Source organism: Passer domesticus, chromosome 4 (assembly GCF_036417665.1).
Source record: "Passer domesticus isolate bPasDom1 chromosome 4, bPasDom1.hap1, whole genome shotgun sequence".
NCBI lineage: Eukaryota > Metazoa > Chordata > Aves > Passeriformes > Passeridae > Passer > Passer domesticus.
In genome coordinates, this window is record NC_087477.1 from 26,720,801 (window position 1) to 26,744,466 (window position 23,666).

Below are 23,666 nucleotides of genomic sequence, written 5' to 3' on the forward strand. Positions count from 1 at the left end.
TATTTAAATTGTATCTCTATTAATGCCATATCTGTAACTCTATTTATGGGCTTAGCACAAATAAATCCTGTTTCTGGCAAGGCTGTCTTGCTCCTCCCTTCTTGCCCTCTCCTTTCCTCCTTCTGTCCTCCCCCTTTCCCTGTCTCCCTCATTTGTTTCCTTCATGTCAATAGAAAAATCTGGCAATTTACAATAGGAATTTGTAATTCAAAGAGAATTATAACGAGAATACTATTGTATTAATTTATTCTTATAACTAGAAAGGTGTTTGTATTAGAACCACTAAAGTGTTCCTGCCGTTGGACTATGGAAGCTGTAAAAGAATCAAAAGGGATAAAGGATTGAAGTTTAAAGGACAAAACTGACCATGGATCCAAACAGTTAATACAGGAACAACTGCAGGAGCTACTGCACCCCAAAAGGGAATATTTGTCAGGTGCTGTGGATTGGGTGTGTCTAAATTTTGCAGAACCTTGATGGAAAATCTGAGTAAGAAGTGAGCTTCCTGGGCCTTTAGTGTGCAGATTAGAGAAGTAATAATATGTGTTGATAATTCCCTTCAATTGCTGAGCATTTCAGATTCCTCTGGGGAGCATTTACCTACTCTGTGAAATGTGATGGACTAAGAACATTTCAGAAACGACTTACTGGGAGAGGCAGTGCTGTTGGTCTTCATTTCCATAGATGGAAGCTCTAATTTTCAAGGTCTGGATCTTATAAATCTATTTGTTGGCAGGCAGTAAAGAAGAGAGAACCAGACTCTTCTCCCTGATACTCAGTGACAGAAGGGGAGGCAAAGGACACGAGAAATTTGCTCTTGAAATACAAGAAATTAAATTTGAATATAGGGAAAAACACTTTCCCTTTAAGGGTCATCAAACAGTGGCACAGGGTGCCAAGAGAGGCTGGAGAATCTCCATCCTTGAAGATATTCAAACCCCAGCTGGGCACAGTCCTGAGTAACCTGCTTTAGGTGGCTGGGCTCTGAGCAGGGGCATGATGATTTCTAAGGGTCTCTTCCAATCTCAAAAGTCTGTAAATCTGTGATTCAGGTGAAACTTCCATTATGTCAAGAGTATTTTGACCTGAGTTCTGGCATTATGGCATTCAGAATTCTTCAAGTTATGTTGTTTGTATTGACAGCTGATGTGCTGTTGAATAGAGCACAAACGACACACACACACACAAACACACGCACACAAAAGAGTCCTTGTAAATTATTGCCCTGTGGCTAGTTGGATAATGTCCAAAAGGATAATGGGTGATGGTAACTGAAATATTTATCAAAGAGTGTACTTTTTAAATACTAGTTCTATAAAATGAAGAAATTATTTTCGTCTTCGCTTTTGAGGCCAAAACAGCAAAATGAGTGACTGTAGGGAGCATTTGGGGATCTTCATCCCCATTGTTTCAGGCAACCCTGAAGCTAGCTGTGAGCTAAGGAACCTGCTCCAAAAAGACCAGTCTTCAATGGTGACAGATAAAAATATTTCTACATGAGCCCCTCGGTATGCAGTAAAATATATATACATGAAGAAGAATAAAATAGCAATATGTCACAGAAGATGCCTGTTATATAATCATGCAATAAGTGAAATTATGCAATGAATGATTATAAACACACAAAAGAAAAAAACTAGAAGGAATGAAAACCAGAAAAAAACTAGAAGGAATGATTTAAAGAACCACAAGAGGAAGAGAATGTCTTAGATTAGAAAATCTTCCATAATTTACAAAAATGTCAATCTGCATTTGCAGATGTGAGCCTGTGCAGAACACAAATTCTACAATAGAGGAATGCTATTCTGCTGCCAGATGCATCTTTTATCATTTTAAGCACTAATAAAATTATCTAGATAAGATAGTGAGATATTAGAATGCCATTTTATCTTAATCTAAATAAGGTTAAAATTATTTCTATTGGCTACTCTGCAGTGAAGCTGTTTTTCATGGAAAACCCTGACTCATCTCACTTCTTTCTAATGTTTCTACATTATCTAGTTTTTTGTTAGTATAACTAAAGCTGAGTTGAAATAAGCTGCATGTACATTTACTTTGACTCAGTAAAGTCTCATTTTTATATTATTCAACATTAAATGGCTAGCATAAACTGTTCGACATATTATCTTTCTGTAAGCTATATACGTAGGCCTATTTACAGACTTATTGAGTGATAGATTAATTACAAATTTCTGAGTGTTTTTATAGATGTAAGGAATTCTCTGCCATACAATTTTGAGATAAATGATCAAGGTTTCTGGAAAAATATTCACCATTCTTTTCTGCTATTGGAAATCAAAACACACATTTAGGTAACTAACACAGCATTAAGACAGTATGAATAGAAAAATCTAGATATGAGACAGAAGGAGCTGACAGTTCTTTAGGTTTTGGTGATAAAGGCTCTCAATCCTTTAAAACAGTACAGCTGGCTCCAGCTCAAGTTTGGAAAGGCTGGGGTGGGATATGATTGTGTTCCTGGCTATAGGATTGGTATGATGTGCTGTCTCATGTTGTCATGGCCTTACTGTGACCTGGATTTCCACTGCAATGACTTTTACCTGCTATGTGGATTATGTGTTTTTATGGTATTTGGCGGTCAGTGATACTAAATTTTAGAATGGTCAAGAAATCTGAATTTTGTCTTGAGGATTCAGAGGTCTGGGAGGCAATTAACCCTGGTTTCCTTCATTCCTCTTCCACCCCAGCTTCTTCATAGAGAGCCTTATCTCTTCTGCTGTGTTCTGTCTAATGAGAACCCCTCCCTTCTCCTGGTAGTCCTGGTAGTCCTCAGCCACTGACACCAGTGATCCTCAGCTGTCTTCCTCTTCCTGATCCTTGTCCTATTGATGACCCACTGTGGCTCCTCCAGCAGCTGGGATTGTGCCCATTTCTTCATACACTGAACAGGAAATGGTTGGATTTTGTTGTTTTACCCTCAATCCCAGTCACAGTGCTGGGGCCTGGTGGGGTGAGGACAGACAGACAAGCAAAGTGGGAGGACTGTGGCATCCCCCTTGGCTGCTGGCCATCCCTTGCTGCTCCCTGGCAGAGGGAGAGTGCACTGGGAAGAGGGAACAATTTTATGTGTCTTAGTCCAAGTACCCCAGACAAAAGGTCCAACTCACTTCTGCTATCTTTGGACAGAAATATTTCTTTCTCTGGTAACAGAAATTTTATTTGGTCTTATAAAATAACTTGAAACTGAGATGATTTCCATGTGTCCAAGTCACTGTGTCCTCTCAAATAAAGAGAAATGATGAAAAGGTAAACTAATGATTCTGTTAAAATACTAGCATATAATAATACATGTGTATTGTTTAATTTTATTTTTATTCTCGTGACAGTCACTACTTATAGGTTATTCAGATTATGAAATGGAAAGGAGCAAGAGATATTGTTGCCATCCTCCCTTTCCTGGCTGATATTTCTCTACAGTTATAAGGACTTTCATTTTATGACATTGGAATTTTGTCATAAATAACACACAGAAGCAAGTATACAATAAGTCCTTTGTATTAAGCTGTAACACAAGACTATTCTGCTGTAGACTAAAAAAATTAAATTTGAGACCAATGCAAATCCTGGGCACCGTGAGGTCAAAAATGATAGTAGTTTTCTATGATAATTCTTATGAATATAAGTAAAAGCAAACTATTGTGAATAACTAAAATCATGTATTTTGGGTATCAAGCAACAGTAAGCTCAGGTTTTGTATTTGTAACTAACAATTATCCTAGTCACAAATTTTCATCTCCTCTTAATTGATTTAATGTGCTATTCAATTAAACTATTTAGGAAGGAGGTTAAAAAATACAGCCAATAAATGCATGCAAATAGAAGTTGATGTATTCTTTGGACTAGCAAGTTTATTATTTGCATCATACTTTCCTGGGGAAGAACATCTGGAAAAATGCTTTCCACTTACTTTCAGATGCAAAACTCGTGTTTTCTAACCCATGAATAAATGGTATCTGCTCAATTTAACTCGGTTCAGATCTAAGATGGTGGGAATGTAATGTTCTGTTTTCCCCATGAAACCTCTGTACATATTTAGAATACTGGATTAGGAATATACTAAACCCCAGGAATATTGTTGTGAAACAGGTGCTGAAAGCATACATATCAACCTTCTGGTCCTGTGTTATTTCCTACAGACCCCCTAAGTCAAACATTTCTTGTGGGGCTCTTACAGCACTGTAGGATCAGATTTTCAGCTGGCATGATCATGTGTAAATCTCTTGTTGGAAATGGAAATAAATTTATTTGTATTTTCAGGGAATGATCATAGATGGTGTAATTATTTTCAAGTCACATTCATGGACATTGAAGGGAACCATGCCATTATGTGCATGTTTCTCAAGATATACCTGAAATATAGCTGCAGCTGCTGAAATTTTCTGCAAAAGCTGATCCTGCTTCATAAGAATTTTGATTTATTTGAATATTTTTTAGTACTTCCTGAATTGTTACTTATTATTAATTTGCTAGTGGCTATAATAATCTAAATAGGCTAGTTTTCAATAAGTGTTGAAAAAAGGTTGAAATTCAAATTTGGATTCTGAAATAATCTGTAGTTTAAAGTAATCTGCATCCAAACAAGCTTGAAACTGAAATAAAACTACTTTGTACTGACATTCTGAATGGGCCCTACAGCTTGACTGAAAGCATTTTTAAAATTAATTAAAAATAATGTATATGTGTGAGGTTATTGATAAACATAAAGTTTATAAGCAAAGATAAAGTTATTTTTAAAATGTAAGCAAATTATTTATACAGGCATATGAAAATAAAATGAGTGGGCAAGGCCGGACTCCTGTAAACAAAATAGTTTCACTGTTTGGCATATAGTCATAGTGAAATATCTGGATCAAAGCACCTGCAACTGCCTGTGGTTGATTTATAGCACACAAGAAGCTATGTCCTTCTCTTCCTGTTTCCAGCAGGTGATATTTAGATCTCACCTATACTATTACTTTTGAAGTGATGGCCAAGAAGAACAGAATTATGCACTAGAATGATGAGCCACATAGGACAGAAATGCCTTTTGGATTTAGGTCTAGAGTACAGTAACAGTCTAGCAAAATGCAAGAGCTTAACTTAGAATCTTTATTTTTCACCTCAGACTGAACTTTGTGTCAGGACCTGTGTAATGACTTCTGGAAAAATAGGGAAAGCCGTACCAAAAGCCTCAATATTATTTGTTGCAATTCTGTAGTGTTTTCTTGGAATTTTGCAATATTCTGAAATACTTGAGGGAGTTGCTTGTGAAAAACCCCTGGTGAGATATTTTGGTCTCTGCAAACTTTTTAAGTTCAGGTTGAAAAACAAATCTATGAAAACTGTCCCACCTCTGAGGAATGTTTGTTAGCTCCACTTTGTGTTTGTCAGCACCTTTATTCCTCGATAGATGCCCTCAGATTAAATAAATTTACCCACCTTTGTGGTTCTTTGAATACACATGCCTGTATGTATATATCAGATACAGAGCACTAGATTTCATGTATTGTCAAAATTCATATATGCAAAGAAGTCTTCCAAGTTATGCAGAAGTAGGAACAAAAAGTGTGTGATTTTTGCTGCTAGCTTTGGCGAGACTGAAGGGAAATGAAACAAACAGATGTCCTAGAAGCTGTCAAGACCTAATAAGTCTGGTATTAATAGACATGTCTGGGCCAAGCATTCTCTAGAGATAGTAACAATAATTGTTGCCTCCAGATAGTCACATGCTTCGTCTCTTCAATTTTCTAAAGGGTTCAAATTCTCAATTGTTGTGTTTTCATTTTTATTTTTTAATTAATCGTTACTTATTATAATGCTGTCTGTAGATTTAACTTCCCACCCCCAATGAGGTGTCTCAACATGTAACAGATTTTAAGGGTTTTCTTGGTGGTGGGTAGGAACTGATAGTTTAATTCCTTCTGCCCTGGAGGGCTGGTGTGATTTGCAGTATTAAGAAATTCTAGTTTGAGGAAATGTGTTTGGCAATTTCTATCAGGGTCATGCTATCTCCTTCTAGAAATTTGTCCCATGATAGTACCCCTTGCCTCCCATTGTCACGTGAAGGTTCTGTCAATTACAACTGACAGAGCACCTCCCGTGTTCTGGAAGGTGGATGAATAACACACAGAGTCTCTTCTTCACTTAGGCCTTTGGGTGTGTAATGATATCAACTCAACTTTTAAAAAATTTTATTTCTTCTGATAGAGTACAGCAATTTTTGGTCTCTTATTTAACCACTTTAAACCACTTATGTGAAAACACATTGACCTAGTGGGGGACTTCAGTTTTGTATGACAATGCTGCTTTGTGGAATACATGCTCAGAACAGCTGCAAATGCAGGTGAAGAGAGGGAGGGACACAGAGCATTATTGTGTTCTAATATTTTCCCTGGCTGAGCTTCACACCACTTCCCTTGCTGAACAAGTGACAGCACCACTCGGTTACCATCTTAGGAAGGTTCTTCTTCAAAGAACTGTTTCTTGTGCTTTCTTATTCTCTAATTTGCTTGTGCTTTCTTAGGTTTATCATATTTTCTTTACTTCACCTGATTATGTCCCCTGTCACGACCTACAGTGTTCTACAGACTAGACACCGCATTTTAAGATCTACACTGAAGCCTGTATCACTCCCCTGTGTTTGCTGAGGCACTGCTGCAGAAGGTACCACTGCAGTGTATCATCGTCTGCTTTGATTAAGCTCTGCTTCTCAGAGGCCATGCACTTCTGAAAAAATGTTCTGTTACTGTATTCATTGCAGACTTATTGCAGTGTCCTGTTTAGTCGCCTATTTCTAGGCGACTATTTACTTATTGTTAATGTTTTATGCTTCATTGTTTCAGAAAATGTACTTATTGAGATTAACTGTGAGTAATGGAGAGCAGAGATACATCCAAGCCTCTAATGAAAACCACCATTCTTCTTGGAAGGAAACATATATCATGATATGCATTTCATTTGTCTGAAGGGCTCGGGGTTCATTGTCACTTGCTTTATTTATGCATACATAATAAACCTCAGAGAAATAGTCAGGGACTGTGTATACATATATTTTTAAAAATTAAAAATATTTATATATTTTAAATACTGGAAAGTATTTAAAAGACTGAACTGTCAGTTTAACCAGATCTTTCATTAAACATATTTAATTCTCTCCCCCCTGTACTCACAAACATCCAAGGAAATAAAACTATCAATGTTTTTTAAAAATACACTTTTTGTATGTAACATCTCTGTAGATGCAGGTGAAATTCTCTGTGGCAGTCCTTTGGGTTTTTAAAGAAATAAAGGATTTTAGAATTTTTTGATTTCAAAATGATTGAGTCAAGTTTTTTCAACCACTTAATGAAAACAAGCTGGTACTGAGCTTTTAAAATGGCTGGCACTAGGAAAAATATCTTTGCACAGAAATTAGAACATTTCTGCAAGTCTGTGGTATTCTTCTGGGGCATCAGTAAGAGGAACCAGTATACAGAATCTGCTCTCTCATTGCTTTGAAACAAAATAGCTTCTCTCTCCCAGTGCAAAGGAGGCCACAAAGAGGCATCCTCTGAATGTAGTTACCCAAATTTCATGTGGTGCTGCCCATCCATTGCTTGTTATCAATCAGAAGCTGAACAAATCCATCTCCTAAAGCCCTGTTTTGGGAAGGAAGGTTACGTGTATTTCTAATTCTCTTCATGCCAGCTCCACCTGATGATAATCCCTGCTTGAATTTAGGCATTAAATCACCACAGCTGAGTTGGTCTGAAACAAATCAAAAGAACTTTGGTCAGGCCCTCTGTCTGCAAGAGTGGGCATTGAGAAACAGGTAATGCTGTTCAAAAGAGATGTTAGTTTGTGGCTCTGACTCTGAGGTTATTATAAAACTCAGGAACATTTCTCAATTATTTTTATGTCAAGACTGTGGAGTTCTTCTTGTGAAGAGCTGGTTAGCTAGTGTGTGCTGGCAGTTGCTAAAATTTAAGTTTTATAGAGGAGGAAAGGGTTAAACAAACTGATGTTTTACTTAAGTGCTTTCAGCTTCCTGTATTGCACAATTTGACTTTTCCTTATATTTTTATATCCTATTAGCTTGTGAGCATTGTTCTGATGAGCCTGAATCAGTTGTGCTTTGTGATATTATATGAGTTTGCTGACACTTCTCACCTTGGCCACTTTTATGTTCAGATCAATTGGTTGAAAAAGTTCTTCAAGTGTGGAAGACCAACTTCTAAGCAGAGGGAGAAGCTTTATCTTTATTTTTCTGTTTATTTTATTTGTATTTGCTCTTTTGTTGTACTACTGTGTTTACTTATGCTTATATTTACTTAATTCCTTACTATTATGCTTATATTTACTTAATTACTCCAGTGTGCTTTCTGATGGGTGTCTAATCACCCTGCCTCATTTTCAGCTTTTAAGTCAGTCTATAAAATATTGACTTTATTTTATTTATGACTGTGATGTATGTGACTCTTTGGTGGGAGGCAAACTTAATTCAAAGTGTATTTCTTGAAAGGAACATAATAGTTGCTCAGCCACAATCTGTGATTAGAAAGCTATCCACCAAATATGAGAAATTACCCCAACTCCAAATCACAGAGAGATATTATAGAAACAACTCCACAAGTTGTAGGTTTAACATCTGCCTAGACTAAAATGTCTAAGTTATTTGAATAACTACTGGTGAGCAAAGAGATAATCTTTTGCTCTTGCATGTGTGTTTTACGTAGAAAAAAACCCTACTTTGGATGAGATTGGAAAGATTTTTCTCTTTCCACTAATCTGTGCCAGAATCCAATTATAGAACACATCCCAGTAATGGCAACAAATAATAGTTATAAGAGGAGAATGCATGCTACAATTTGTTGTTGCCAAATAAGACCTTTTAATAAGAAGCCTGGGTTTTCTCTTTAAAGTGACATTTTAAAAGGTTTTCTTCCCCATTTACAACTAAGGAATTGGTACACTTCCAGCATCTTGGTGCCTTTGAAAGTTAACTAAATCAAGCCTATTTTTTATACTTCAACAGCTTCTTCCTCCTCTGAATAAAATATCTGAAGCATATAAGGAATGAAATCCTGACCACTTTGAAGTCACTTGGAAAATTCTTTTTGTCTCTCAGTGAAGCTAGAATTTCACCCCAAGTGACTCAAGTATTACGTTATTCTAAATTGCATTGTGGAGGAGGTTAGATTGCTATTTTATACCATTTTCCTGCTTCAGGCTTTAAAGTAAATTTCAACTGGCATCTTGCTTGAAGCCCTTAAGAAATTGTTCTCTTCAGCTTCTCTGCCTTGTGACAGAGGTCTGAGAACCAATATGGGTTTTTTGACATTTGCAGACTGAAAACCAGAAGGCTCCATAAGTATTCATACTCCTCTGATTGTACACCAAAGAATTTGTACAGAAAGGCTGCTTCTGAAGAATCGGGAGTGTTTTCTGCAGCAAAAAAGAAGCAGCAAGTCCAACAGTTATGATTCCTGGAGGGTCAGAATTCCTATTTCACTGACATTGCATTAGAAGCTTTAGGGTTTCTCACCACTGATTACAAACCTATTGCAGAGGGGGGATTGGGCACATTAAGAATTTTGATTTGTGCATTTCAGGTAGATTAGTTTCTTTCCATCTATTGCCTACTGGTTCATTGATAGTCTGGAAATATTGTGCTTGTTTTCTGATGACTATCACCACAGCATTCAAGATTTTGGGGGTTGACACTAATTCAGCAGACATGAAAAGCTCTGTGTTGGAAGGGACACTTCATGAGGTCACACACATGACTTTAGAGACCCGCTATCAGTAGGAATTAAAAATCTCAGCAATTTTAATGGAACTTTTGGAGCCTTTTAGTTCTAAACCCTTTTCTCTCTTCTGTGTCTGGAGTAGAATATTCTGTGGATATAGAACTGGTAGCCTGTATTGAGTAAACCGTGTCAGTGTTACTAACTATATTTTTTTTTTTTATGACCGGGAAAGTAAATGGTAACACTTCTGAAAGTACATGGGATAAAATATTGGGCTGAACACAGATTAAGAGAAAAGATAGACAGCCCAAGAAAGAGGGTGAAAAGCTCAGGATATGTCTTGCCAAGAAAAATTGTTTGTGTTTCCAGAGCTACAAGAAGCATAGTATGTTTTTTACTATAAAGCCAGTTCAAATTCCTTTCAATAGAGCAACATCCTGTAAAGGGTATCCAGTAATATAAACCATAAATAAGCATGGCTGGAGTAAGTAAAGTTGATAAATAATAAATGATAGCTTGTAATCTATAGAACAAGTTTATATTTGAATGTTTATAGGGCATGGGAAAAATGTAACCCCCCCCCCACCCGGAGATCAACTGGGGTTTTTGGTCCCTATACCTGGGTTATTAACTCACAGCCATTATATATTTTCCTTTGCTTCCTGTCCCTTGACAGATGATGTAATTAAATTGCAAATGTATCTTAAAATATATACATATAATGACTACACCACTGTATATATCCTATGTGCATGAAGTTTATATAAATGGATAAAGAAAAAGAAGTTAATTTTTCTCTATGCCATAAAATTGGTACCATATAAAATCAGTTTGAGTCCATGATAAATAAGTTTTCAGTGGTCTAGATTCATATCTGAGGTTGGTCCAGGATGTAGTGGCATTGCTCTAAATAAGATTGTACTGCGTGACTTGTCAGAAAAATTGGTAGCAAATATCTCACTTCACAAAACTCTGCCTTGCAGATCCCGTTCATATGAGGACACCCTCTTTTTTTACCCTGAATTCCATGGATTTCAACTAATTTGATTGCTTGAATTTGCAGGTATTTTGTCAATTCTCTTGACATTGACATTGTTAGTCTTGCTGTAGATTTTGACAGAAGTAGGAGAGAGATAATTTTTACAAATTTCTTTCATTTTCGAGAATCATCTGTGCTTCCGAGAAAGCCATAGAATTGTCCTATGATTATGTGATGGTTCTTGAGAATGTGTTGCCCCCTTTTGAAATGAACAACACTGGTCTGGTAGCCTCAGGGGACCAGGCTTTCCTGGAACTGTTCTGTCTTTGATGGAAATACTCTTCAGACCATCTTTCCCACATCATTTTGGTGCTGCAAGGCTTGACTTTGTCTAAAGAAGCTTCATGAACATTCAAAAACATAACTTACCAATTCTCAGACTGAGCTGATGTTGACAGTCAGTGAAATTGGTTTAATTTATATTCACGGAAATACTTTTAAAATGTGTTTTCTTGAGGAGAACGCTTCTGAATCCCAAGCGTAGACCTTGTTCTACCTGTAAATTAGAGTGTTTCAGTAATTCCCTGTTTATCTAATGTGTGTAGTTTGTGTTCTTGCATTTCTACAATTTTTGGATTTTTTAGCAGGCGCTGGATTTTCCACATAGAATCTTGCTTCCCATTGGAGAACTTAGATTTTTTTTTTTTTTTTTTTTTTTTTTAAATCAGGACAGCCAGAAAGGACAAAAGTAAAAAAGACAACAGTATTTAGTCAATATTTGAGTACAAACCATCAATATGAAACAGATCACAGACTTGCAGATTAGCTGGGGTTGGATGAAGCTTTAAAGATCAGTGCAGAAAATGCAGTATTTAGATGCAGTGGCAGGTAGGAGCATTTCCCACGGATTCAGGGAAGTTCTACAGAGCTCTGGTGAAATCCTGTGTGTTCTGTTTGAGAATGCACGTTCCTGCTGTGCATATTGCATTTATTTGTTTGCCTCTGTAAGTAAAGGTTATCTGTTCTCCTTCAGAGATGATATCTATGATGATGATATACCTAATGTCCTGATTTGCATGATCAGGGAGTGTTTTCACAACATTTGAATGTTGGCAATGAACACACAGAGGTGTCTGCACTCATCCCACCGAACTGATGCACCTAGGCTAGAAGGGTCATCTGTCTGGAATCTTTCCTAATCAGTGGGGAGAGAGATCTTGCTGTGCTGTAAAGGCAAACCCCAAATCCCTGCTATCACAGGCACCTGCATGTGATCATTTAAATACCCTCCTTTCTGCCTCCAGCCATATTTATTAACATATTCCTGCTTTGTCTAAGAATTTATTTGTTCCGTGTCCAACTTGGTGTGAGAAGATTTTGCTAGGTGTGTCTACTAACTCACAGAGTGCTGATCCTAGCTCCAAAAGACTTGGAACTTTTATGGAAAGGGGAAGAGATACAAAATGATACACACATGGTGTTACTTACTTAGAGGTAGCTTCAGATTTATAAGTGCCTCAATCTTGCTGTGTTTAAGAAGATGACCTTTGACGTTTTTGTCAATGTGCAGCTGAAATTAGGCATGTGCAGCTGTTAATAAGTTATGAGCACAGATGGATGTTTGCCAGGTTTTAACTTAAGAGAGCATTTTTTTGCATAGTACCCTTGTAGGAGTGCATCATGATCAGGCACTGAGTGCTAGAGAGAGTAGGCTAAATATGGACAAACTGGGAAACTATAAAGAAATTATTGTTTATTTAAATAATAGTACACTCTTTTTGTTTGTGGAGGTGTTTTTTTTGTTTTTTTTTTTTTAAATAAACTTTAGTTTATATGTATGAATTAGAGAGTTTATTTGCAACAATTTGCATCTCTGTGAAAAATGTGATTTTTCACTTTGCCACTCCTCATGCAATATTTCAATGATGTATGATTTTCACATTCTGCCTGCCACCTTAATATTCCTAATTTGCTGAGAAGTCCTTTTCTGTCTTTAATACTTGGACTGTCAATGAGTAACAATATTCCTCAAAATATTAAATTCCTAAACTAAGTAGATCTGTATATCTATATAATATATCTGTATATCTATTTCATATATCTGTATCCACTCTGCACACACAGATTGACAGAATTGTCAAACCATGGAATGGTTGAGGTTGGAAGGCAACTCTGGAGGTCATTTGGTCCAAACCTATACTCCTGCAGAGCTACCTGAAGTGGGTTGCTCAGGGTCTTATGACAACATCATACTCATGTGTATTTTCTGACAATCATTAGCATTTATATTTTAAACTGTGTTTGTTGTGAGTAGTGCTTGGAATTTTAAACAGCAGCTCATTACTGCATAACTTTTGTGTTTTGAATCTGTAAAAACTACATAACCACACTTGGGAATATTAACAATATCTTATTCTTGTAATTTACTAAATATTAAGTTATTGGATCTTGGAAAAATACTCCACTCTCAAATGTAAGCTGAAAGAACTAGGAAAAACAGCTTGCAATAAGTAATTGGTTCCTTCTCTCTGGTGGCAGTAATAGCTTCTGTAAGACAGCCCCAGGTCACGTTTAAACAACTTTAATATAGATCCTGTCATTCACCTCAGGAATCAGTCTACAGTGGGCTGTCCCATGGAAGCATTTCAGTTCCAGGACATCCTTTTGCCCTCACAGAACTGTTAACAGCTGCTTCATGGATTCTCTGAAAATGTGGACACTCCAAAGAAGTTGAAGTTCAGGCTCGCTGTGCAGAGAAGTAAGAATAAAGTTAAAAGGCATAGTGTGAATTTTGTTACCAATCCCCTTTGTGGCTTATTTTTCCAGAGAAAAAATTGCAAATACAGAACAAAAAAATTTGTTGAGATCAAGTTGGCACTTCTTGTCCCCATGGTTTTTCATGGTAATGTGAGCAGAGCTTACTGGTAAAGAGATTTGTCTTTCTCTGAGCTCCATGCTTTTTTCACAGATTATATATTGTTAAGTGTGCTTGGAGGAGAGGGCACTTCAGGTGTATCTCTACAAGAGGGTCACAGTTATTCTCACTCATCCACAGCAGCTTTAAAGGGTAAAAGCTCTGTTGGAATCTTCAGTGTAAACATACCAAACTGAATGTGTGTGTTTGCAAACTCCACACTTCTGCCCATGTAATTATTGCTTTTCCCATATATAAAATATTAGTTGGAAGTCCAACAGCCTTATTCAAATACTTCTGAAATTAAATGGATTCTAGTTCTTGACACAAACTTTGAATGATGTTGTATCATTTTCTAACTTCAGTAGTAGTGTTTGGACTTCCATTAAACTTATGAGATGACTAATGTGCTATGTAAAAATATTGGTATAAATAATTGCTTTCTGACTTTCCTTCCTTGTTGAAAAAATCCAGTATTAAGAGAACTCATAGCTGTGTGAGATACAGTGAGGATGAGTGTGTGTCTGGGGCCAAAGAGTGGGAACTGAGATGTAACTGAAACAGAGGAGTGCAGCTCCAAATGTACTCTAGCAGTGCATGGATCAGATTCTGGTTGCAATCCATGGATGCAGACTGTGTCAGTAGCACCAGTTCTGGATTTACAGTGATATCTAATAGATTTGAATTAAAGCTGGTGCAAATTAGGTCAGAATTTCAGAAATGGTCAGTTAAAATTCGACTTTAAATTTAATACCGGACATCTTGATTAAATGACTTAATATCAGCTGGGATGAACTCAGAATTGCATTGGAGGTAAAAATGATCTATGCTCAACCTGTTTAAAACTTAGGACATAGTATTAGGATTTTTAGACTGGCTTGGAGACACATGAGAATTACCATGAAACTTGGCCTTATGGATCAGAGTAAAATATGACTATGCTGGCCAATAGCATGGACTATGCATACATTTGATTGATTAAAATACACCAGGGTTTCTATAACAGTTCTACAAAAGTCATGTTTTTATTATTTCATTTCTTTAACTGTATTAGTACAGCATTTAGTAGAATGTGGCTTTTTCCATAACAAAAGCCCAAGGGTGTTACAGTAACACAAATGCCTACATCAGGAGCTGTTAAGGCATTGTTTAACTCCTTGTCCTCTAGATCATAAGCACAGCTATGTATAGAAAATATATTTATTTTCTTAAGAGATGTAAAGGCTTGGTATGTGTAGTAGATTTAGTCAGTTAAGGTGTATTACAAACATCCTGTGTGTGCACTTGTGAAATTCCCACCTCCTGTGTCCTCTTCTCCAGACACTGTTGATTTGGTTTGAAATATATCACATTGCTCACTTTCATTTGTACAGCAAAAGTTCTGCTTTTTAAAATTGCCTGTATATTGATAACATTATCTGACAATTCTAATACTGAAACTACAAATCAAACTGTGTTTATTGATCAGGCAGTGCTATATAAATGTGTTTATTACAAATGGGAAGGGTTTAACTCTTCCTGTGGTGGTTTGGGTAGCATTTTGTATTTGGCTTTGGTAACCAGGATTGTTCTAGCTTTTGATGTTTTCTTACTATTCTTACTCTGATCAGACTACCCCAAAACCCACTGAGAAATGTGTGCATTTTTGTAAATACTTCACAAATACCTTTGGTTACAAAGAAATGGGACACTGGGGAACAAAAGATGTCAAGGTTGAGTCAGCTTTGGCTAGATATCCAGATTTGTCCTGGAAATTGAGCAAGAACAGTTGCCTTATGAATTTTTATTACCTCTCTGTGTCAGCCAGATCAAAAGTACTATTAGAGTAACCTCTCTCACGATCTTTGTCTCAATTCTTTTCCCCCTCTTGTTTCTTTGACTTCAGCTTTCGCCTCATTTTTAAAGGGGACAGTTCAGACTGAACAATATATTATTTTGAAATATGTATATTATATGCTTTTGGCTGTAATTTTCAAGGAGATCTTGTATGAAGTAGTTTTCCTGCTTATGAAATTCTTCTGTTACAATGTGGACTTGGGTCAAAACTCTGTTCAGGTATCTGCATTCCAAGGGGGGGATGTAAGCACCTCACTTCTTTGTCTTTCTGAAAGCTGAACTCAGTGGTGATCCAGAGGTGGCAGCAAGATATGGGACATGTTGAAGAAGGACAGCTTGAAACAGCAGCTTTAGGTAGTGAGAGTGGTGATAAAATGGAGAAAAGATATAGAGGTATTCTTGAAGGGCATGTAAAGATGGGTCTTAGGTGTTTGCTTTTAGTGCAATTGGATGCCAATGAACACTTTTGTTGTAAAAGATGGAGCAGGAGAACGTGAGGAAAATTAAAGAGGGATAACTTTTATGAAACTTCATATTAGAAAGTTAATTGCTCTACTGAGGCTACAGAAAAGAGTTTTTAACAATATTCTTGTAAAAATTTAAGGTTATCCCTTAAATTCTTGAAATAACACATCTCTGAAATATTTGAGGCTTTCTCACTGGTATTTAGTGAATAAGATTTCTTTACCACTCTGCTATCAGCTATGTAACCACTTCTTCTGCCTCTTTATATTCATGCTGCCTGGATGAAGGACAATTCCATTCATAACTGCTTCCAGTTCAGAAAGTGGTCACTGAATTCTCAACACATAAAGGACTGATGCCAGACTTCTTGTCAACTACTAATCTCCATTCATCCTGCTGGTTAAAAGTTTGAGTGCTTGGTCAAAGTTTGGTTTTTTTAAACTTCCTGTTACTCATGGTAACTCTGGGTCTGCACTTTTGATGACGAAACACGAAATATGTTTCCCAGCTTTCAGATGAGAAATCCTCCTGTATTACAGTAACTTTGAACTGATTTTATATAAAATTGCTGTTAGGCAATAATATAAAGTAATTATTAAGAAATGTCTCAGTCTATAAAACAAAAATCCTGCAGTTCAGTGATGTTCTCTAACTGACGTCCTGGTTCTCTAGTCCTACTATTTTCTCTTCCCTATTCCTTATTCTTTAAAAGGAACTTCACACTGAGTATCCATTTAGGAACAGTAACTAATTTCTATTTTGGGAAAAGTAGAACAGGGTGAATGAGCAATTAGTTCCTTGGCAATATATGTTAGTCTTAAAACAACATTTTTTTCAAGAAAAAACTGCCTTCTTTTGACTGGACTGATTACTGTTAGTTTCCAAACATTGCCATTCCTTTTTTTTTTCATATGCTTATTTTGCCAGCACAAACATCTTCATACCTACTGGTATATTTCTAAGAATGGAATTCTGTCATCTCCTTTTCTTCTGGATACCTGGCAAAAGCTTTTGAGAATCAGTGACTCATGAGATTTAGCTGATTTATTCTCAAAGTTTTTATGCCAGCATTGGGCCCAGGTTTTGCAGTTTGGGAGGCTCTTACATTGTAAGTAAGGCATTGAAGTGAAAATACTTTATTTCTTTTATTACTTAATAATTAGGTCCAGATGCATTTTCTTCTTCCATGCAACTTCTTGTGAATTTAATGAAGAAAAAGAGCACCAGTTCAAATTAAATCACAGGCTTTCAGCAGCATTTGCCAACTGTCACTTGCTCTTCCACTGTGTTAAATACACACAATGTTCTCCGAAGAGCTGCGTTCAAACTTTTGTTGAGATAAGAACACTGATAAGTCATTAGGAGCTCTGGATGAAAAGGAAAGTCGGGAAGTTTTATGTTGCTTATTACAAAATGTGGGATGTGGTTGTATTTCAAGTGCAGTGCCATTGTAAAAGAGGCGCTGCGTAGGCAGGGTGACCAATCTGTGGTTATGCAGAAGGTCAGGTACTGGAAGGGTGAATTTTCCATTGGAGATGCCCAGATAGGAGGTTTTGCTCCAACAGTGTGCTGTGCTTAGCCCTCAGGGAGCCCAGCTGCAGGTGCTGCTCATGTCGAAAAGGATTTGGCTGGTTGGTAAATACGTAGGTCACAAGAGTCCTTACAGTAGTGTGTTCCTGCCCTTGTGTGTAGATGGAACAGAACATGGCCAAAAGCATGGGAAAGAGGAGAACCTATGTTCTGCCTTGATTCTCCACAGATGTATTTGAACAAAAACAATCATATCAGCATTCCTAACTGTGCTTCGGAATGGGGTTTCTTTAGGGAAAGAGTAAGAACTGGTGGTGTCCTGGGCAGGTAGGAAGATCTGAACTGTTCAAATAATTGAAGATACTGAAAAAGAAACCAGGCCTTGGTCTCTGTGGGCAGATTTGGGATTTTTGAATTGGATCACTTCTTCACGCTGTTGCCATGGAATTAATCTGGCAGCAAAACTGTATATGCAGGCTGGCACGAAGAGAAATCCCCCAATTTTCCATGTTAGGGAAGGAGGAGAAGCAGTGGCAAAGTGGAAGGACCATCTTTGGTCCATCAGATTTGTGCTTTTGCAGTGCAACAAGGCATGAAAATGTTGACGGATTATCTTGAAAGGATGGCAAAGGGGAGGCACATGTGATGTAGCTCACATCCCTGTTATATGAACTTTTTAGGCTGCTGCCCAGTTTAGCTTCAGGTCCATGTCTTTTCCCAAGTTCAGTTAAATTCACAGGGAACGTGATCACAAGGCTTTAAAAAGTGTTAGTTTTAATGAGTGGGAAATAGGAGCCCAGAATTAAACAAAGAACAAAGTGAATGCAGCTGCACTTTAAATGCATTGAAATCCCCCATCTCTGACATGGTCTTTCACCCTTCCTTCAGCCATCTGATTTCCTGGAAGCCGCTCTATATGTATGCAGACCACTAAAGCCTTTCCAAAGAGTCTAAATTAAGGAGCACTTCCATGAATTGTCACCTATAGTTCATCTTGTAGTGCTGGCAGGTCCTGGCAGAACTTTGCACTGCTGTTCAATGTGAAGGGTTGGTGGTTCATTTTTACATCAAGCAAGCCAAAGGAGTTTTTCCTCTTGTTTCACTTACAGCAGAAACCTAGTAAAATGAAAAACAAAATATGTGCAGAGCTGACTTTCTCATGTTTTCATCCAAGAACCTTTATCCTACATTATTTAATATTATTCAAGTGGATGAAGTGTCTGACCACATTATATGGTCTCATGATCAAAAATGAGAAGGATCACATATCTAACAGGGATGCAGTAATGGGGGAATCATCCAGAAAAGTGAAAGAAAATGACATTTGTATACCCTGCTGAGATATATAACCCCCTTCAGCCACAATGATGGAACTGTCTTGTGTGCTGAGGGCTGGATAATTTCATACCCCATGTGTGAGTCTAGAAGCACATGCTTGAATTATATGTTATTCATTACAGGCTCATGATCTTGTGAGCTTATATTTTAAAAGCTGTACTGTCTATTTCTATTTTGTCCTTCAGAAATCTGACTTGTTTACCTTAAGTTCAGATTCCAGTAGTTTGGTGGTTTTGGTTTGGAGTTTTTGTTTTGGTTTTTGGTTTTGTTTTATTTTGTTTTGTTTTTTTGGTTGGTGTTTTTTTTGGGGGGGGTTGTTTGGGGGGTTTGTTTGTTTGTTTTAATGGATTTCTCATGGTTTTATATCAAGAATGTTTTAAATGTCTGAAGATTACAGTTCAAATTACATAAGCTCCAGTTCATTTTGGTTTTATGCATTGCCACTTGTGGTTGCTTTTTTAATAAGAATATGGCTTTTAGGTTGCTTTTTTGAAGTGCCTTTCTCTTATTTTCCCGGTGATAAAAACAGGGTGCCAAATTTCTCTCCCCTGAATTCACAACTGTCAGAAATCAGTCAGGTATTACAAATGTGACTGAATGAGAATTTGGCCTAGATTGTGTAAAGCCCCAGGGAAATCCTATAGCTGTGTGGGAAACATCTAGCTTTTCTTGCGTTCTCCCATTCATTGCTCCTCCTCTTTCCTGTTTGGCTTCTGGGATTCTCCCCAAAGGAACCCAAGATGTGTCTCTCTCAATACAAGTAGACAGAGCATAGAAACAATCTTGGATTTTGTGCCTCTTGAAAGAACAAATGAGAGTAAGTTCACATTATTTCCAGTTCATGTGGTGGTATTAGCTGAGTTGCCTGTTTTTATGACAATAAAAGAAAAGTCATTCAAACAGATTGTGATTTAGCCTCTATAATTTTTGGCTGGACAAAAGATCAAAAGTAAGATGATGTGGATTTGAAGTAAACTAGAAAATAATACACCAGATTTTATTGTTTTATTCTTCTGGAAGGACATTGTAAATTGTGAATTTTCCCCAAGAAAATTGTTAGCTCAAGTTAATGCTTTGCCCTCTGCTCTTACTTGGACATGCTGTACTTCACGTAATTAAACTATTTTGACTCGTGATCAGAGTTCATGCTACCACAAATCACCAGCTGGCTGGAAGGATCTCTGCAGTGGCTGTGGGATCCACAGGCTGCAGCCCACATACATTTCCTCAGACTTTTGAAATCCCTTGCTATGCTTGTTCTGGAAATACAGAGAACACAGAAAAGATGGTTACAGGTTACCTGTTTCTAATAAATATTAAAAAAAATAGCAACAGTTTATAATCAGCTGAGGCTGGACATATGAAATGAATTAAGCTTTAAAGTGCATAGCTACTTTCAAATCCGCTGTTTTCTCCCTTTCTTTAGCCCTCACAGTCCATTTTTCAGTTTGCTGTGTTAAGGCAGGGGTGCATTTCATACAATGACTACAAGATAAGAGAAAACAACTTCAGATCCTAATATTTAAATAATCTGATGCATTTCTCCCAGGTGATGATATTTCTCATCCCACTACAAAAAAAAGTAGCTCAAGTAGGCTATATATATGTGTGTGTGTGTGTGTATATATATATATATGTACACACACACACACATATATATATATATATCTATTTTGTTTAGGGACTTGGTGATCTGTTTTATTTGTAGAGATTCTTGTTCCCATGCTGATTTTTCTTCCCTCTATATTTTCAGTCATCAGTTTCTTCCCCTCTCTGCTATATCCACTCTGATCAAATTACCATATGTATAAAATTCAGCTGCAAGATTTCTGGCTTGCCCTGGGTCCTGGGAACATACCACCCTCATTTTGATCTCTCTAAATTAGCTTCCTGTACAATTTCCTGTCAAACATGAGTTTCATGAGATTTGTCCTTGAATGTGTGTGTGATCATCCCTTCTCCCTGTAATGAAATTTTGGCTTCCTAACTAGCTGGAATGTTTTCACCAAGCCTGTTTTTAAAAAAGCCAATACTAATGAGATTTTTTTTTTGAAATAATGACTCTTGGAAATAGATCTGCAGAGATAATGCAAGTTAACTCTCATGTAAGAATATTAAGCAGGGGTATCTGATAGTTGTGTGTTTGTGTGAAAGAATCTACCCCCCAGCATGTTGTAAATTACTTTTCATATTATTAATCATGATCTTAATTTCATGAATTTTCTTCCATCTAGATAAAGGAAAATGAAATGCAGGAAGAAAGAATTGTCTGCTAGCTAACACTATTGCAGGAATCGTTTTTATTGCAACTTGATATATGACTAAGATGACCTTAATAAGCATTCTCAAATGCAAATGTTATTTCCTGAGACATAAATCCTGAGGATGTTTTGTGTCTCACTGAGTCAGCTTCTGCTGCAGGATACATTTATCCCATCTGAAAAATCAGACAAATAGACTTTGAGTCTAAAATCAGTAGATGCTTTCAAAACTTTCTCAGATTTGTTCTTTACTACTTTCTTTTGGATATGATAAGATTTAATTCTGTTTGTGGTGCAGGATTAAAAGTGTAGAAACAAAACTCGTAAAAATCTCATTCCTCACTTCCCAATTTGTTTCACAACTGAATTATCTAAGGAGTGTGTTCTCAAATTAAAGATTTGCAGGGCACAAGGCTAATTATAGCTCTGCTTCTGGCATGGGATGCTTTTTCTGCTGACTGACAGACATAAGAAAAAAAAATGTTCAAAGAAACATCTCCTGGTAAACCTGGAACTGGAATAGCTGATTTGTAGTAGTTTCTGAAAACACCAGTTCAGGAAGGAAGCAAAAGAAGTATGTTTTGTTTTCATGCATTATTTGTAGGATAACATTCAAAAACCCAAGAGAAAATTTTTTTAACATTGGGATTTTCATGAAAATATCTAATGTTAAGAACTGGTGACTGCTGCACAGTGTTTTCAGGATTAATTTTGCCCTGACTTCATAGTCAAGCAAGAATACTTTCCACACACAGCTGGGAAACATCAAGACAAACATGAGTTAAAGGAACAGCTCCTTCTGCTGAAGAACACTTCTTTTTGTAATCTGATTATTTATGTGGGATGTTTACATATACTCCAATTTGTCACTTTTTTCCTGGCATACCATCCTCCCAACTCTATAAGCAAGAAGCAATAAGAGGAGCTTTGCAAATGCCCCTAAATCCAGTTTAGCAGCTCCCAGGAAGTTCTCTTGTACCAGCAGAGTGGCAGGAAGTTAAGGGTGAATAAACATTTCTGGTCTTGTCAAATCTGGGTGAGAATCTAAAGCCTAGCTGAAATTCTGGGGTGGTGGTTTGGGTTTCACCTAAAAATGGTTGGAGATTATTTCAGCCTTCTTTCCCTTAACAATGCAATATGCCAGAAGACTGTGTGGGATTATATTTGAGTTTCAGGTTATGAGAGAGTCATTTAGTCATGGCTTGTGAAAGGAAAGAGGATGGCACAAATAGCTTGTAAAGTTTGATATTCAGCCTGAGTGGGGATAAGTATAAGGTGTGTGTGAAGTTATGAACAGGTTTTTCATGTGAATGCTTGACCACATTGTAGGAGGGTACTACACTTCGTGTAAGAAGTAAGAGAAAGTAGGGCTAAATATGGAATTTTGCCATTTTTTTAATGAAGACTCATCTTCAGAGCAGTTTTTATTCATGTCTGGATAGGGCTGCTTGTCTCGATAGGGCTGCTTCTGGCATTCACATTCTCTGAAAAATCCCTTCTCCCAGGATTTTTCTCCTGGAAAGCTGAGAAGCCTCAGAGAAAAAGGAAAACAATCCTTATGTTATTTGATTCTCGTGTGTTGTGCTCACATGTGGGATGTGTTTGGAAATTGTTTACCCACAGGTGATTGTTTCATTGGATTCTGGTGAGAGTTGTTTTCACTGTTTGGCCAATCAGGGCCAAGCTGTGTTGAGACTCTGGAAAGAGCCACAAGTTTTCATTATTATCTTTTTAGCCTTCTGTAAGCCTTTGTGTATTCTTTAGTATAGTTTAATATAGTATTCTTTAATGTAATACATTATCATAAAATAATAAATTAGCCTTCTGAGAATGTGGAGTCAGATTCATCCTTCCTCCCTGCCAGGAGGGTCTCTGCAAATACAATAGCTGCTCATCAAGAAATGCACTTGAAAGAAATAAGTAGTTTCTGATGGTTTTGTTGACCAGTCCTGGGTGATTCTCCAGGCTGTTTTGGGAACCTGGCTGAGGTTTTTGGTGTGTGGGTTGGAAGAAGGAGGGACATATTTGAATTTTCAAAATGAGTAGCAGACAAAATCAATGGTTGATGCTAGGATAGGTCAGCTGTGAGAGACTTTTTGAAACCTGAAAGAAGCTTGGTTTAGGGCTAGTTAGAAACAGGATAGATTTAAGGTACAGGAGTTAGGAATTCTGTCTGGTTGTGAGCTGTGATCCACAAAAATTGAAGAACTGAGGAGTGGGGTCATTTTACTTGGTGCCTGCAGTGTATGTAGCCACAGGCCCCACTAGTGTCTGTGATTGAAAACTGCCAACAGGTCTCCCTCTGTGCTAAGAACAGGAAGCCTTGCAATGTGAGATTTGCCTTATACCATCATCACACCCTGGCTCCCCTCCCTGTGCCCCACGACAAGTTAAAATTTATCTCTTTTGTAGAAGAGGATAAATAGGAGCAGCCATGGAGAGAGAGGATTTTGGTAGGTATCAAGAACAGAAAAGCAGATGGATGGAGGAAAGGATAAGGAATAAAGTGAACACAAAATAATTTCCAACTGTAGATAATTTTCTGAAGGTGGATGTAAGGAATTGGGCCCAGTCATACGTGGAAAATTCATATATCAAAGTGCATTTTGAGAGAG

General features: G+C 37.2%; 1 long non-coding RNA gene across 8 annotated transcripts in view; it reads left to right on the forward strand.

Annotated features, from left to right (window-relative positions):
* Positions 1-7,674: 7,674 nt before the first annotated feature.
* LOC135298785 (uncharacterized) overlaps positions 7,675-23,666 on the forward strand; it is a 46,990-nt gene continuing 30,998 nt past the window's right edge. For 4 of the 8 annotated variants that reach the window (XR_010360809.1, XR_010360808.1, XR_010360811.1 and 1 more), the window contains exons 1-2: positions 7,675-7,810; positions 9,326-9,471. This is a non-coding gene — a long non-coding RNA (uncharacterized LOC135298785). Of the gene's footprint in view, positions 7,811-9,325; positions 9,472-10,711; positions 10,792-13,316; positions 14,837-23,666 lie in introns of those variants that run through there. The other 4 variants (XR_010360807.1, XR_010360806.1, XR_010360805.1 and 1 more) reach the window with 3 other exon arrangements.